The following is a 15,491-nucleotide window of genomic DNA, read 5'->3' as shown; positions in this document are numbered from 1 at the left end:
TATTTGGGAGTGAGAGTGTTGAGGTCAGATTAGGATGGGTATACATGTCCCTGGGCATCAGTGTCCCCAAGGTGCTGCTCATGTGGAACTCTCCATCTCAGTATCTCCTTTCAGCTCTTCTCTCTCTGTAACTCACTAATCTAGACATAAAGCACAAATCTCTTTCTTTAATCCTTCTGTGACACCATGCTGCTGCTGCTGCTGCTGCTGCTAAGTCGCTTCAGTCATGTCCGACTCTGTGCGACCCCATAGACGACATAGACCCCATAGCCCACCAGGCTCCCCCATCCCTAGGATTCTCCAGGCAAGAACACTGGAGTGGGTTGCCATTTCCTTCTCCAATGCATGAAAGTGAAAAGTGAAAGTGAAGTCGCTCAGTCATGTCTGACTCTTCATGACCCCATGGACTGCAGCCTACCAGGCTCCTCCGTCCATGGGATTTTCCAGGCAAGAGTACTGGAGTGGGGTGCCAATCCCCCCCTCAAAAAACATAGTTCCCCTGAGACTTTTGTGAATGCAACAGAGTATATTGACATTTGTAAGCAATGGAAGAGATTTACAACACAAAATGCAAGTGCATTAGTTTGCTAGGGCTGCTGTAACAAAATAGCACAGACTGGATGCTTAGACAGATACTAATTTTCTTACAGTTCTGGAGGCTAGAAGTCTGAGATCAAGGTGTCAGCAGGCTTGGTTTCTCCTAAGGCCTCTCTCCTTGGCATGCACATAGCCACATTCTCACTGTGTTTTCACATGGCCTTTTCTCTACATACATATATCCTTGAAGTCACTTATGTCTCCAAACTTCCTCTTCTTATAAGGATACCAGTCACATTAGATTAGGGCTCAGCCTGATGGCCTCCTTTTAACTTAATTGTCTCTTTCAAGGCCTCATCTCCAAGGACAGACACATTCTGAGGCCCTGGGGGTTAGAGCTTCAACATACAAATTTTGAGGAGACATAATTCAACCCATAATAACAATTAACTTCAAATTTAGTGTCAGGTACACTTGTTCCTGTTAAAGTTTCTTAGCACTCAGACACCAGGAATTCCTCACAGGCCATTTTTCTTCAGAAATTCCAGCTTCTGTATAAACCAGTTGATAACAAATTTTCTTTTGTTTGCTTCCCCACCCAGTTATATGGACATAGAATTAAAACTACGGTTTATCCTTTTCAGAACATATTGATTCTAGCATCTCTCTGCTAATACTCAAAAAATCCATATATAAGTTTCCATTAGATTAAGCACCAAGAACTTTTCAATTGCTAATTATGTTTGCACTCAAGACAGGCTGATGCTGAAGTGAAGGCGTACTTAGCCTGGGATTCACACTAAGCATATCTAATCAGTTAGTTGTATGAGGGCTGGGCTGAATGTCCTTAGAGGAGGATACACTTTATGTATCAGTCAGAGGTCAGTAAGGAAACAAGAAACACTTTCAGTGTTTTAAACACAGGGGACTTAATACAGGGAAGAGGATATACAGATGATGAGAGACATGAGAAGCAAAGCAGGGTGTGGTGGAGTAAATAAATAATTGGAAACAGCAGAAAACCACCCATCACTTCTGGGACTGCAGGAACACAACAGAGAAGTGGTACTTCCAGAAATCACACGCTTGGGACATCTGGGAGTAGCTAGAACCCCAGAAGGGTTTACCTGTAGGGGCTGGGTTTACAAAGGGCAAGCTGTTCAGAAAGAACATGTTACCCTAAAGACACAGCCACTCACAGAAACTGTTGTCTGAGGCAGAAGAAATTAAATTTTAGAAATACCCCAGCTTCTTTACTCCTGAATCCCTCCAGGATCCACCAGTGCTTCCTACAAGCCAAACATATCTGGAAACCCAAACCAAAGACAACATACAGAGAGTGTAGACAAAACAAGAAACATAACAGGGTACAAACTGGATCTTAGTGTAAACAGGCAATGAGTAGAACCATAAATTCAAAGAGAATTAAGGAGAGCAGAGTAAATCTCTATCACACAGATTGCATCCTCAGGTATAATAAATGGATTATTACCTGAATTTTACAAAGGCCAGAGGAACTGAAAAACACAATGGAAACAGTTGTTTACACCAAAACCTCTGTATGCTATTGGGGAATATGGTTGGCAGAATAATGGGCCCCCAACAATATCCAGGTCCTAACCCTTGGAATCTGTGAACATGCCAAAGGGACTTCATAGATATGATTAAGATTAAGGACCATAAGATGGAGAGGTTATCATGGATCATATATGTGGGCCAAATATAATCACATGGGTCCTTATAAGAAATGAAAACACCCTTGTATGGTCAGAGAGGGATGTGACTATGGAAAAATTATCAAAGAGGCAATGTTTCTGCCTTTGGAGATGGAGGAAGGGCTCATATGTCAAGGAATGTGGGCAACCTCTAGATGCCAGAAAATGCAAGGAAACAGACTTTTCCCTAGTCTTCAGGCAGGAACATGGCCCTGACAACACCTTGTCTTGAGCCCAGTAAGACCTGGGTCAGATTTATTATTTATACAACTAGAATATAATAAATTTGTGATGTTAAAAAGGCACTAAATTTGTTCCAGCAGCAACTGGAGGTAAATACAAGAAACAAAGAACTCTGCTTGGTATTGGTGTAAAGAAGCATTCTCCCAACCTCTGCATGGAAAGCAAGCTGGCTTCAGTGCATTACGGTCTATAAAGAAGTCAACAACAGCATAGCGATCACCATGCAGAGCACAAACAATGCCTGATTAAAGACAGAGGAGTCCAGGAAAAGGCAGCTAGCTCAATGGCCAGCATTCACACAGCTAGTGGTGATAGGTTTGAAAGCAAAAAGATTTCAGCAGGAAGCGGCATTTGGATCCCAAGTAATGCTAAAAGGGGGCTTCTCTGATAGCTTAGTTGATAAAGAATCTGCTTGCAAGGTAGGAGACCCCAGTTCAACTTGTGGATCGGGAAGATACCCTGGAGAAAGAAGAGGCTACCCACTCCAGTATTCTTGTGCTTCCCTTGTGGCTCAGCTGGTAAAGAATCTGCCTGCAATGTAGGAGACCTAGATTCGATCCCTGGGTTGGGAAGATCCCCTGGAGAAGGGAAAGGCTACCCATTCCAGTATTCTGGCCTGGAAAATTCCATGGACTGTATAGTCCATGAGGTCTCAAAGAGTTGGACACATCTGAGCTTTTACTTTAATGATAAAAGGACCTATGAGTTCCATATAAGGATGGACACGAATCTTTCATGAACACATGTGAAACTCACAGTGAAGAATTCTGATGGCCTTTTTCTATTCCTTTATTCTTGAATGAAGTCCTAAGTAATAAAGTGATACAATTTTGTATTCAAAACAATTCAAACAACTAAGAGATACTTGGAGAGATAAATTAGTTTCTAACAAAAATGGATAAAGAATTCTCCAATAGAATTACTGCTAATTATTTATCTGCACAAGAATAAGTTAGACATGATAATCTGTTTATAGCAGAATGTAGTTAGCAGGCTTTGTTTAAGTCTACCCTAAGACTGGCTTGTTACTTTACCCTGAAGAACAAAATCAAAAACATTACGATACTGGATGCTTGGGGCTAGTGCACTGGGACGACCCAGAGGGATGGTATGAGGAGGGAGGAGGGAGGATGGTTCAGGATGGGGAGCACATGTATACCTGTGATGGATTCATTTTGATATTTGGCAAAACTAATACAATTATGTAAAGTTTAAAAATAAAATAAAATTAAAAAAAAAAGAAAAAAAAATTACTTATTCTTGAAAATATTCCTGCAAATATAATTTGGTATCTAAACATTATATCTTACTATCTTAGGTAATTGTACAATTCTGTAAGGATGCATTCCCAAGGATTCTATCCTCTCTAAAATATCCTCTACCCAAACCTGAGTCTCATTGGAGAAGGAAATGGCAACCCACTCCAGTGTTCTTGCCTGGAGAATCCCAGGGACGGGGGAGCCTGGTGGGCTGCCATCTATGGGGTTGCACAGAGTTGGACACGACTGAAGCGACTTAGCAGCAGCAGCAGCAGCAAACCTGAGTCTCACTTTTTCTCTATACCATCCCTTATATTGCATGGCAAAATAAAATGGTCAGGTAATGGAAGAAAAGATGGATAAAAAGCACTTGAATCTTTTGGAATGCTGAGTGTCACTGTGAATGACTAAGTATAAGAGGAAAATGTGCTTTTTTACCTCGAATGAAATGTTTCTTAAACTAAAATGTTTTGATAGTCAAAGTAACAAGCTAAATCAACTTTTCAGTCTACAACTTTAGAATGTTTTTCTCCATGATGGAATTACTCATACTCTTTAGACTCATCTTCTTTCCAGGATGGAGGTTTAAAAATGGCTCTGATTTTAGCAACCAAAATACCATAACAAACCTGGGCAACTATTTTACAGAATGCATAAACACCAGAGTAAAATGCTCTCTATTTTCTACCCTTTTATTCATCTTTTGTTATTGGCCATCCACTTAATGGCCCATCTTTGATCAGTTCCAAACCATGGCAGTAACTTTCACTTCTTGCAGGATTTACATTGACAGTAGGTATGTTAACAATATACTATTTTAATTATCCTGCTCCCCAGGGGGTGATCACTTTTTTTTAATCTTTACCATATAATGCCCATCACTAGCATCAGGATTGGTAATAAAAACAACAACCACAAGAAAGCAAAGACTGGCATGGCGTTTAGGATCCTAAAATATTTATGATATTTAGTCAATTCAGCAATGCTTGGTTGGAGATCATGAAAGTTATGATTTCTTAGGCTTAGTCAAAGATATAATTTTGGAGACAAGAAAGTGCTCTTTAACATTTTAAGTATTTTTTTCTTAATATAAAACCAATGCACAGCTTTGTATTGACTTCCTGGGTCCAGAAGATCCCCTGGAGAAGGGAATGGCTACCCACTCCAGTATTCTTTCCTGGAGAATTCCATGGGCAAAGGAGCCTGGTGGGCTATAGTCCATGGGATTGCAAAGAGTCAGACATGACTGAGGGACTTACACTTTCACTTTTTTCAAGTAATATGTATGGAATAAAAAGCTAAAGCCAAGGCAACAATGGTCACTATTTTAAATATTATTATAACCTTGTTCTCAAAGTATTATCCAATTAAGTTATCTAAGAAATTATATTAAAACTATTGAGGGATAAAATGGGGAAAATACTCATTTTTAAACGGTGATATAACTACACTGGAATCAAGATTGCCAGAGAAATATCAATAACCTCAGATATGCAGATGGCACCACCCTTATGGCAGAAAGTGAAGAGGAACTAAAAAGCCTCTTGATGAAAGTAAAAGAGGAGAGTGAAAAAGTTGGCTTAAAGCTCAACATTAAGAAAACTAACATCATGGCATCTGGTCCCATCACTTCATGGGAAATAGATGGGGAAACCATGGAAACAGTGGCTGACTTTATTTTTCTGGGCTCCATAATCACTGAAGATGGTGATTGCAGCCATGAAATTAAAAGATGCTTACTCCTTGGAAGGAAAGTTATGACCAACCTAGATAGCATATTCAAAAGCAGAGACATTATTTGCCAACAAAGGTCCGTCTAGTCAAGGCTATGGTTTTTCCAGTGGTCATGTATGGATGTGAGAGTTGGACTGTGAAGAAAGCTGAGTGCCGAAGAATTGATGCTTTTGAACTGTGGTGTTGGAGAAGACTCCTGAGAGTCCCTTGAACTGCAAGAAGATCCAACCAGTTTATTCTAAGGGAGATCAATTCTGGGTGTTCATTGGAAGGACTGATGCTAAAGTTGAAACTCCAGTACTTTGGCCACCTCATGCAAAGAGTTGACTCATTGGAAAAGACCCTGATGCTGGGAGGGATTAGGGGCAGGAGGAGAAGGAGATGACAGAGGATGAGATGGCTGGATGGCATCACCAATTCGATAGACATGAGTGTGGGTAAACTCCGGGAGTTGGTGATGGACAGGGAGGCCTGGCATGCTGTGATTCATGGGGTCGCAAAGAGTCGGACACGACTGAGCAACTGAACTGAACTGAACGAAATTACATAGGTAGGGTTTCTCTTGTGGCTCAGTGGTAAAGAATCTGCCTGCCAATGGCAAAGACATGGATTTGATCCCTGGGCCGGGAAGATTCCACATGCCATGGAGCACTAAGCCCGTGAGCTACAACTACTGACCACGTGCTCCAGAGCCCAGAAGCCACACTACTGATCCCACATGCCACAATTACTGAAATCCATGCACCCTGGAGCCCATGCTCCACAGCAGGAGAAGCCACTGCAATGATAGTCCGTGCACAGCAACTACAGAGTAGCCCTTGCTTACCACAATTAGAGAAAAGCCCACACAGCGATGAAGATTCTGCTGCTGCTGCTGTTGCTGCTAAGTCACTTCAGTTGTGTCCGACTCTGTGCAATCCCATAGACGGCAGCCCACCAGGCTCCTCTGTTCCTGGGATTCTCCAGGCAAGAATACTGGAGTGGGTTGCCATTTCCTTCTCCAATGCACAAAAGTGAAAAGTGAAAGTGAAGTCACTCAGTCACGTCCCCATGACTCAGTCTTAGCGACCCCAGGGACTGCAGCCTACCAGGCTCCTCCGTCCATGGGATTTTCCAGGCAAGAGTACTGGAGTGGGGTACCATTGCCTTCTCCTGCATAGCCATAAATAAGTAAACAATTAACACATGTAGAAAACTGAGAGAATCAAAACTACATAGGACAGAATTTAGTAAAGCAGTTGATTACAAAACTAATATATAAAAATCAATAGCAAATATGCAAAGAAATTTTTATTGAAAGCAATAACAAATGGAAATATATTTAAGAAAGGTGCTGAGCCCATAGAAAACTACTATAAAAATCAACTGGAGGAAATGACAAAAATTGAAGTAAGATACATCATGTTCATGTCTAAGAGATGCTCAGTATTGTGAGATCTGAGTTCTCCATAATTTACTATTTTATACAATCCTAATTAAAACAGCCACAACCTTGATGATTCTATAGATGATGGTGACAATTCAGCATTCTCTGGAGTACCACTGGAGTGCCTTTCTGGCAAGCAGTTTGGCAATAACTGTTGAATTTTAAACCTTTATGTCATATGATCTAGTAATTTATCTACTGAAAATTAACCCTATGTATATTTCAGTAGTCAGAATTCCGATGTAAAAATAATCATCAAAACCTTGTTTGCAACAATAAAACAAAAGAAAAAAATGCATCAATAAGGCACTGAATAAATCCATACTTTTGTATGAATAAACTCTTAGTAATTACCTTTAGATAAAAGAACATTGGTCTCAAATCTATGAAACAAAACCTGAAGCTTCAATAAAAAAAATAACAGCCATGACTGTAAGTAGACCATGCCGTATTCTGAAAGTATAAGAGTCAAGGTTCAACATTAAGAATTTGGGAAATCTATGTTTGTGTATATATACGTATATATATACATATATATTACATCAGAGATCAGATCAGTGGCTCAGTCGTGTCCGAATCTTTGCGACCCCATGAATCGCAGCACGCCAGGCCTCCCTGTCCATCACCGACTCCCAGAGTTCACTCAAACTCACGTCCATGGAGTCGGTGATGCCATCCAGCCATCTCATCCTCTGTCATCCCCTTCTCCTGCCCCCAATCCCTCCCAGCATCAGAGTCTTTTCCAATGAGTCAACTCTTCGCATGAGGTGGCCAAAGTACTGGAGTTTCAGCTTTAGCATCATTACTTCCAAAGAAATCCCAGGGCTGATCTCCTTCAGAATGGACTGGTTGGATCTCCTTGCAGTCCAAGGGACTCTCAGGAGTCTTCTCCAACATCACAGTTCAAAAGCATCAATTCTTCGGCACTCAGCTTTCTTTACAGTCCAACTCTCACATACGTATATATATATATATATACATACATATATTACGTATATATGTATATATACATACATATGCAGAGAAAATTTTCACAAAATTATGACTTAAAAGAATATTGGTCTAAAGACAGGAAAAAACTTTTCCTATATTTCACATTCTCCATTGTTAGATCATTTTTATTACCATTTGCATATAAAAGCATATTGACAAGGATCACCTTTATGGTAGACTGTGTATGGGTAACTTTAATAATATATAATGCTCTGTACACCTAATGGATGACAGAACAGTGTTAACATAACTTTTATAAGCACTGGGAAACCAAAAAATTTGTGTGACTCAAGTCTATTGCAAGATTTGCTTATTGTGTTGGTCTGGAACTGAACTCACAATACCTGAGATATGTCTATATTCCATCAGACATTTTCTAGGCATTCACACATGTGATTAAAGACATAGAAAATAAGTGAAGATGATATAGACACAGGCACACTGACTACGTTCATACAAGCAGATGTTTAACAGGAACTGAATAATAACATACTGTGTTACCTGCTGCTTCCCTCTAGTTTTTAAAAACGCATAAATTACTCAGAGATCTTTTCAGTTTTTTTAGCAACTACACACTCTTTTCTAGTATAGTTGAGTTGTAGTTATTTAATCACTTCCCTGTTCATATACATTTGAATTGTTTAAACTTCTCCATAATCACACATACAATTGCAAAAAATAATTCTGAGCATATACAGTAGGCCCTCCATATTTGTGGGTTTTACATTTGCGAATTCAACCAACAGTGGATGGAAAATATTCCCCTCAAATTTCAGAAAGCTCCAAAACGCAAAATTTAAATTTGCCACATATCAGCAACTATTCACACAACATTTACACTATTAGGTACCATAACTAATCTAGACATGATTTAAGGTGTATTGGAGGATGTGCATAGGTTATATGCAAATATTTAATACTATATCATCTTACATAAAGGACTTCAGCATCCACTGACTTTTGTATCCACAAGGTGTCCTGGAACCAGTTCCCCATGGATACTGAGGTATGACTATATCAGAAGCAAAATCTTTTAACTGATGTATATGTGCTTCTGAAATTTTGATAACATCAATTTTCTCATCAAGATGTACAGCACTATCTATAAAATACCTACAGTGGTGCTTTAATCATTTCCAATTTTAGTTATAATACTTCAAATATTTTCAATATTTTTGGTTTCATTAATATAGTTTTCTACAGTTTTAAGATCTCCCCTAAATCCTTTATAAGCTGAAGAAAGTTTCATTTCTATAGCTTACTAACCATTCTTATCAGAAATTTTCATTTTTAATACAGTTAGCATTAATAGTTCATTAGATTGCCTAATGACTAAAAATATTCCATTACTGTGATAAACTCTATGTTATCAAGCTGATTTTAATCAGTTGAAGTTGTGCTTAGAGTTAGCTGCATTTCTGTTAATAAAGGAGATTGATGTAAATTTGTCTTTCAGTTTACTGCATTTTATTTTGTGTATGAGCACTGCTTTACAATTTGGGCTTAGACACGACCTAGTCTTGAAATGAGCTGAGAAGTTTCGAAAAGTATTATCTCCCCTTCAGTTCTCCACATTTTCCCTTCCCATCTTGCAGTTAACTATGCAGTTAACATAAAGGCAGTGGGGTTAAAATACTGAGGCACAAAATATGAGCAGCCCTGCTGACTAATTCACCACATCAAAGAGGGCTGCCTGAAATTCTTGCCTGTGACCTCAACAGATTTCATCCGACCAACAAGTAAACTTTTCTGTGTTAAACCACTGACGTTACTGGGATGTTTGTCACTGTAGCATCCTGAATTGTTTAGAAGCTTTCCTCTATTTAATGCTCAGGCTATTTTAAATACTGTATTTAAATATTTGGTAAAATCACTGTAAAATATTTGGGTCCAATGAAATTTTTAGTGATGAAATTTTCCCACTACTTTTTGTTTCCTGTTTTGCTTGGGTATTCTACCTCTCCTTAGGTTTAGAATACTGTGTACTTTAGGAAACATCTTTTTTTTTTTTTAACCTCATGACTCAATTTCCAAAGTTATTGAAATGAAATTACACAAATGCTCCTAAGTTTTAAATCTCTATATTTGCATCTGATTTATTATACCTATGTTCATTCACAATTTTATTTCTCCTGTTGATCATGCTGTCTTCTTTGTTGGCTTCTTCTTTTTCTCCTTTCCTTGGGTTTATATGGCTGTTTTATGTTTTTTCTTTTTTTAATGAAGACATAGTTCATAAGGCTTTATTTTTTCCCAGCAAATTGTATTCAGTTCAGTTCAGTCACTCAGCTGTGTCCAACTCTTTGTGACCCTATGGACTACAGCACGCCAGGCTTCCCTGTCCATCACCAACTCCCAGAGCTTACTCAAACTCATATCTATTGAATCAGTGATGCCATCCAACTAGCTCATCCTCTGTCATCCCCTTCTCTTCATGCCTTAAGTCTTTGCCAACATCAGGTTCTTTTCCAATGAGTCAGTTCTTCGCATCAGGTGGCCAAAGTCACATATATGACTATAACTTTGTTATTTTCCAAAATTTTTAACAATATATTTCAGTATTCCCTTTAATCTACTTATATAAATGCATTTTTAATAATTTATAAGAAATGTCAGAAGTTTACTTTGAATATGAAATGAATGCATTTATTTCAATATACTTTTATGATTAACTTTTATTTTTACTGCAGGTGGTTCAGAAAACCTGTTTTGTGTAATTTCTCCTATATGGAATTAATAGAGATTATCTTTGTAGCATAATGACATGTTCAGTTTTTACAAATGTTTCACAGATATTTAAAAGAATGTATAGCTTCTCTTTATTTGTACAAAGTTACACATTGATACTTATTACACTGAATGTACTGATTGTGTTTGCTCCAAAGTTTGAAACTCCCAGCCTTCAGATTGCCCAGCCGACCTCTTCCACATGTTATTCAACTTTACATCACAACCCATGGACTTCCTCCGGTGTCCAGAACTGATGACAGTCTAGGAACCAAGTTATTAAGACCTTACCTGTACCCTTGATACAAACGAAGACAAATTTTATTAAAGAAACAGTTTTTCTGGGTGATGCTGTCTAACAGACAAAGATAATACCAGATGCAGAAGATGAGGCTGTAGTCCCTCTTAATCTCTGACTATCTCTGATTCTCAGCCTCCAATACCTGAGCAAGTCCATCCAGAAGAGCTCCCCATCCCAGTTCAGAGCAAAACCATCTTCAGCAATGCCCGTAGTAGAACTTAGGTAAATAATCCTTGAAATGCATCCACAGAAGCAATGATTGTTGACACAGATGGTCTAAAAAGTGAGAGACTCTGACAATTCCTAGTTATGGTCATTAAATAAAATTTAAACTCAATGGTCCACAGTTCTTTTGATTTAAATAACTATGTTATTCTGTGTGCTCTCTTAGGTTCTTCCCAGCTGAATATTTCTATGAGCTACAGCAAAACAATGAGACATATTTTCCATAATGCTTGACGAGAAACATCTGATTTTAGAGCAGTGTGTTTGATATCCACATTTAGGACTTAGTATCCCTGTAAGTCAAAAGTTTCTGCATTTGATATAGTTTAATAATGAAACATAGGCTTCCCAGGTGGCTCAGTGGCAAAGAATCTGCCTGCCGATGCAGGAGATGTGGGTTTGATCCCTGATCTGGGAAGATCCCTTGAGAAGGAAATGGCCACTCACTCCAGTATTCTTGCTTGGGAAATTCCATGGACAGAGGAGCCTGGTGTGATATAGTCTATGGGGGTTGCAAAGAGTTGGACACAACTTGGTGATGAAACAACAACATAATGAAAAACAGCCTTGATAAATAGCAAATAGCTTGGAACTACAAATAAAGCCTTAAGGGTTGTCCCACTCCAGTACTCTTGCCTGGAAAATCTCATGGACAGAGGAGCCTGGTGGGGTCGCTCCGAGTAGGACATGACTGAGCAACTTTACTTTCACTTTTCACTCTCATGCATTGGAGAAGGAAATGGCAACCCACTCCAGAGTTCTTGCCTGGAGAATCCCAGGGACGGGGGAGCCTGGTGGGCTGCCGTCCATGGGGTCGCACAGAGTTGGACACAACTGAAGCGACTTAGCAGCAGCAGCCAAAGAATTAGAGGTGGACTAAATTGAAGAGTCTTATTTCCCAGATCATGGTGAAGATCATTTTAGGTACAGCAAGAAGTTTGTCAGAGGCTCGTCTCCGCTGACGTCAACAAGGTACCGTGTAACAACAAATCTCAGAGTTGACATAACTGGACCGGAGGTCAGATTTCATTCAGTTCAGTTCAGTTCAGTTCAGTCACTCAGTCGTGTCTGACTCTTTGCGACCCCATGAATCACAGCACGCCAGGCCTCCCTGTCCATCACCAACTCCCAGAGTTCACTAAGACTCACGTCCATCGAGTCAGTGATGCCATCCAGCCATCTCATCCTCTGTCATCCCCTTCTCCTCCTGCCCCCAATCCCTCCCAGCATCAGAGTCTTTTCCAATGAGTCAACTCTTCCCATGAGGTGGCCAAAGTACTGGAGTTTCAGCTTTAGCATCATTCCTTCCAAAGAAATCCCAGGGCTGATCTCCTTCAGAATGGATTCCCTGCAGTTGGATCTCCCTGCAGTCCAAGGGACTCTCAAGAGTCTTCTCCAACACCACAGTTCAAAAGCATCAATTCTTCGGCACTCAGCCTTCTTCACAGTCCAACTCTCACATCCATACATGACCACTGGAAAAACCATAGCCTTGACTAGATAGACCTTTGTTGGCAAAGTAATGTCTCTGCTTTTCCAACTATATGGGCTTGGGCAAAGAAATTACCCTCTCTAATGTTGTTGGTTTAGCTGTTAAATGGGATATTTTTATGTGTATTGCTTGCTTCAAAAGGTTATTGTGAAGCAAAATTATTTAATACATACTAAAAGGATTTAGATGGAGAAGGAAATGGCAACCCACTCCAGTGTTCTTGCCTTGAGAATCCCAGGGACGGGGGAGCCTGGTGGGCTGCCTTCTATGGGGTCACACAGAGTCAGACACGACTGAAGTGACTTAGCAGCAGCAGCAGCAAAGGGATTTGGAAACTGAAAGGATACATGTAATTAATTATAAAGCTGTGTTTAGGGGAAAACTTAAGTGAGCAGAATACACTTCACATTTTTCAGAGGTCATAATCCTATTCTATGGCATGGAGCTGACTGATTAAACATCTTTTCCATGTCACATGTTAACAGCAAAGATTATAGGCCCTCATACTCATTTTTGTGATATTAAAATCCATGCATTAAACCACTATTTCTTTTTGTGCTATGAATCTCCCATCTGCTGTGTACTTTCTCCCCAAAAAGAGATGGGTTTTATTTATCACATGAGATGTCAGCTTTCAGGCTTTGGGGTTCCTAAGTGCATACAAGCTGGTGCAACCTCCACCACCAGTCATCAGCAGATGGATCTTGTTAAGCCATTCAGATTACTGGAGAAGAGCAAGATTTGGAACATGGACCTGCTCAAGGAATGTATATATTTAGTAAAACACAATAAATGTGGTTTTAATTGAAATCATTTTTTCTTCTTATTTCCAATATTAAAAATAATAGTAAATAAAAATAGCTTTCTACTCATAGCACTGAAGAGTCCAAAGAAGGACCAGAAATACTTGGCATTTTGATGTTGAAGGAAAACCAGTCCTTTTTTGTTGTTATAATAAGTGAAGCCTGAAAGGAACATGCAGAGAGGGAGATGAATCTAAGCTACATCAAACTAGCAGGGAAATGGCACCTGTGAAGAAGCCTATTGCCAACTTCAATGATGATTTGTCAGGTTTGATTAAAACCTGAATTAAGCAGTTCTCATTAGAACCTCAGAAGGATGAATTATGCTGTGTAAATAGATTACTCACGCCCTGATAGAAACACAGGCACCACACACCCTGCTAGTAACTTTCAATTACATTGATAAATGAGAAGTTAAACTGTAATTTTTTTAGCACAATCCATTTTGTCTCTAATATCCTGCCACTTCTGTTTGCATTGTGACTGAAAAAATGAGGCTGCAATGAAATAAACAGTCCTCTAGATTAGTGTCACACTACAAACTAGGAGATCATCAAGGTAGAGTTATGGTTGGAAAAGGGACCCCAAGAAGAATGAAAAGTGTTCTTTCTATATCTCCAATCTGCCCAGATATTTATTAAGGTTGTATAATAAGGGGATTTAGGGTTCATCTTCACTCATATCATAAATAAAATAGCCAGATAAAGGAATAGAAGAACTAATGATAGTGTCCTGAAAGTACTACTGGAAAATTTAACCTCTTTGGCCAGGGACTGGACTTCTTAACTAGCCAGTGAGTCAATAGGTTTCATTTGCCATAGTTAATCTTTATAGCATTTCAACAAAAGAGACAACAGCAAAAGCATTTAGCATATTGGTCACCATTTCTTCCTCTCAGCTGTTTATAAGCATTAAATAAATTTATATCTGATCTTATCCTTTTGGTTTGACACACAGTCATTTTTCTTATTAATGCTGATTGTGAAAAATTGGGCTAGGCATTCTGGGAAAGAGGGAAAACACCAAAAATGGACAGTTGTATTTTCCAAATGAAACTTTGATTTTTTTTCCTTGCTTTAACTTTGAGGATCATTTTAGCAATCCAGGGACTTCCCTTAAATGTAACTTAACCCAGTTAAGACTCTGCACTGCCACTGCAGGGGGCATGGGTTTGATCCCTGGTCAGGAAACTACACGCTGCACTGCACAAGACTTACTTATTATAAAGCTACAGTAATAAAGACAGTATGGTATTAGTGAAAAGACCGACAAGTCAATGTCCAAGAACAGAGATCCCAGGAATAGACACACACAAATACAGCCAGCTGATCTTTGAGAAAGGAGCACAGGCAATTCCATGAAGAAAGGATAATCTTCAAACAAATGGCACTGAAACAATACAGTCACATGCAAAAAATAAATAAACAAATCTAGATGCAGACCTTGCACATTTTACGAAAATAAACTTAAAATATATCACAGACCTAAAATTTGCATTTCACAAAAATAAACTTAAAACATATCACAGACCTAAAATTTAAAGTGTAAAACTATTAAAAAAGAATCCCAACTCCTCCAAGACTTGAAAACCAGTATGCCTACAGGGAAGTCTCTTTTAGAAGCAAAAAAGGAAGAACTCTATTATTGAACGACTCACAAAAGAACCTTCTTAAAATCTCTCCCCATATCTGTCTCTCTCTGGACATCCACTACAGGAAGGGGCTGGTAAAATTCTTCTTATTCAACCTCAAAATTCCTCCAAAATGTCTTAGTCTCACTATTTCATCTCCTCTCTTGCTGCCTTCTCCTTGCTTTTAAACCTTTTATCCTCTTCTGGTCCCAATGAAGGCGGAGAATATAAATTTAAGTTTTCTCAATTTCCACCAGCTGTCTTCTCCATCCATGACTCTAATTAGACAATAAAGAACCATGATCCAAGTAGCATAATGAATGCTCCTGGTAAAAGAGGAGAAAGGATCTGAGCAGTAACCTCCGATATTTTCACCACAGTTCTATTCCACCAAGGGGCTGTGAAG

This window comes from Bos indicus x Bos taurus, chromosome 1 (genome assembly GCF_003369695.1).
Source record: "Bos indicus x Bos taurus breed Angus x Brahman F1 hybrid chromosome 1, Bos_hybrid_MaternalHap_v2.0, whole genome shotgun sequence".
NCBI classification, from domain to species: Eukaryota; Metazoa; Chordata; class Mammalia; order Artiodactyla; family Bovidae; genus Bos; species Bos indicus x Bos taurus.
Note: the sequence above shows the minus strand (reverse complement) of the source record.